General features: G+C 29.7%; 1 pseudogene; it reads right to left on the reverse strand.

Annotated features, from left to right (window-relative positions):
* Positions 1 to 299: 299 nt before the first annotated feature.
* On the reverse strand, positions 300 to 2,037 carry LOC136507714 (uncharacterized; annotated as a pseudogene).
* Between the last annotated feature and the right edge of the window lie 547 nt (positions 2,038 to 2,584).

Genomic DNA, 2,584 nt, shown 5'->3' on the forward strand with positions numbered 1-2,584 from the left:
CAATATTAAGAATCTTTGATGAGGCTTAACCATTAATTTATCATCGAGATGAAGTAAAGGAAATGTATTTGCATTCACAATTATTCGTAGATGTCTTTCTTTATCTTGGTATAATTTCATAAAGTATTTTTGTATATCATGAAAGGTTTTGTAATGCCTTTCAACATATTTCTTCCAAATTATATCTTTAACATCACGAGTAAAGTATGACAAAGTTTGTTCAGTCTTAAAACTTAATCTAGGAATGAGAAACTCTTGTGGAATATTGTTTAAATATTTGTTTCTTTTTTCCTCTAGAATTACTTCTTTTTCTGATTGCACTTTATTTTCCTCATATGGTATTTAGTTTTTGAATCATTTTTCATATCACTTTGTTGTTTTAGACATGACATACAAGCTTGTCTTAAACATAGTCTACATGTTGCTCTTTTTGCCAGATCTTCATAATATATGCAAAATACACATTTTATATTAGAATCACCTGTTTATGATCCCACTTGTGTTCGCAATTTCTTTGATCCATCATTTCTATCTTTAATCCTGCTAACTCATCAATTAAGTCTAGCTCTTCATCACTTGATTCTTTTTCTTCATCATATTCTATTTCATCTGTCTCTATAATTGAGTATATCGATTCATCATCCATTATATCATCATCACAGACTAAAATATTTTCATTCACACTATCTATTATTTGAACCTTTTCTTGTTCTTCTTGCTTATTGGAATACCTTTTCTTGTCTTTGTTAGGATAAATTTTGCTTAAGTGATTTGGCGAGTTGCAAATAAAGCATCTACATGAACTATCATAATTTTTTCTAGGATTATATCTTCTTACATTCCTTTTATGGAGGAATGGAGCTCTATTATCTGATCTTCTAAGAAAATAATGTCTCTTTGTCCTTACATTTCCTTTATAATTCTTAGGATATTTGATCTCTCTTCTCCATATGTTAATGGTATTTGGACTATTTTATTGCAAAAATTATAATCCGATTGCTTCATTGATCTTTGGGCTTGTATGTTCGTGCATATTTTTCTTAACTGTTTGAAAACGAATGTTATAGCCTGAGAAATATTATATTCTTTACCAATAGTTTCTTTTTTATATTCTTCAAATATCATAGACCATAAAGGATCTGGTAATTTATTGAAATATCTTTCAACTATACCTTGATTATAGCCTTGCTTAGAAGTCGTAGCATTATACAAATAGTGTTGAGAAAATTCTTTTATTCCTTTCCAGCTTGTTACTGATAATTTTTCTATTTCTTTTAATCTTTCATTCTGTAAAATAGTAAATCCTAATTTAGGATCTTCTCCTACTACTATGCTTGATATAATATTTGCAAAATTATATGGATTACTACCAGCCATTTTTAATTGGGCATAATGGCTAGGGAAAGCTTCTACCCATTGTTCCCATAAGACTTTGACTGATTCACCTAAAAATGTTTCTAAATATGTAATCATATCTTCTACTCTATTTTCAATATTATTCTGATTTTGTATATACTTTTGGACTATCAATCCTTTCCATATGCTAATTATATTTGACCAATCTATAGGATCATGTGCTGCTAAATTTAATATGGCACCATCGCTTCTATAATTCTAAAATTGTACCTTCTTTTCAAATTCTCTTCTTTTTGAACCCATATGCTTATATTGTCCAGGTATATATCTATATGCAGGCTCTTCTTTTTCTGGTGGCCAAGTTCTTGGTTTTCTAGTTGGTCTCTCACTTTCTCCTTCTATCTTTATTTTAGGTCCTCGTCTTCTTTTTGATGTACTTGGATCTATTTCCATTGCTTCTATGGCATTATTTTTATGCAACTCTTTATTTTCTAAGGAGTTTATGAGAGTTATTGTGTTGTTACTGCATATCTCAATTGCTTCTTCATCCTCTTCTTCATAGCTTTCTAGTAACAACTTATTATTAATTTCCCATTGCTCTTCTTCGCTTATATCATTCTCTTCTATGTCTTTTATCTTATCCTTGCTATGTTCTATTTCTTTTTGGGCTTCCCTTACCATGTTATCTATTTGTTTTGACACAAATTCATTTTTCTTTATTGGAATGCTAAATTTCTTAGCATTTAACTCTCTTTCTTGATGTTATTAAGTCTGCACATTTCTCGCCTAAAGTAGAGTTCCTTTTCTCTTATAGCAGCCCATTGACATATCATAGATGTTTTGTATTCGTCATGAATTTTGCTTAACTTTTGCTCATAATGTTTTATTTCATTGTCTATGTCTAACTTTTGCATAAATTCACATATGCTATGCCTTCTTTCTTCTAATTTTGCCTCTGAACTGGATGCTTCTAAATCATCTAGACTTTGTTCTTTATAATCTACAAACCTAATACTAGTCAACCCTCTATTATTTTCATAGCTTATATAATCTTTAGGTTGTTTTAAAATTTTTGGCTCTATTAATGAGCTTATATTCTATTCTTCTCCTGCTCTTTCTTCAGAACTTATTTTCAGGGGACTCATAAATTTTATTCCTTTAGATTACATACTTTCTACAACATTGTTCACATTTACCTTATATCTGGTTCCACTTCTGTTGGTTAACC

Source organism: Miscanthus floridulus, chromosome 15 (genome assembly GCF_019320115.1).
Source record: "Miscanthus floridulus cultivar M001 chromosome 15, ASM1932011v1, whole genome shotgun sequence".
NCBI classification, from domain to species: domain Eukaryota; kingdom Viridiplantae; phylum Streptophyta; class Magnoliopsida; order Poales; family Poaceae; genus Miscanthus; species Miscanthus floridulus.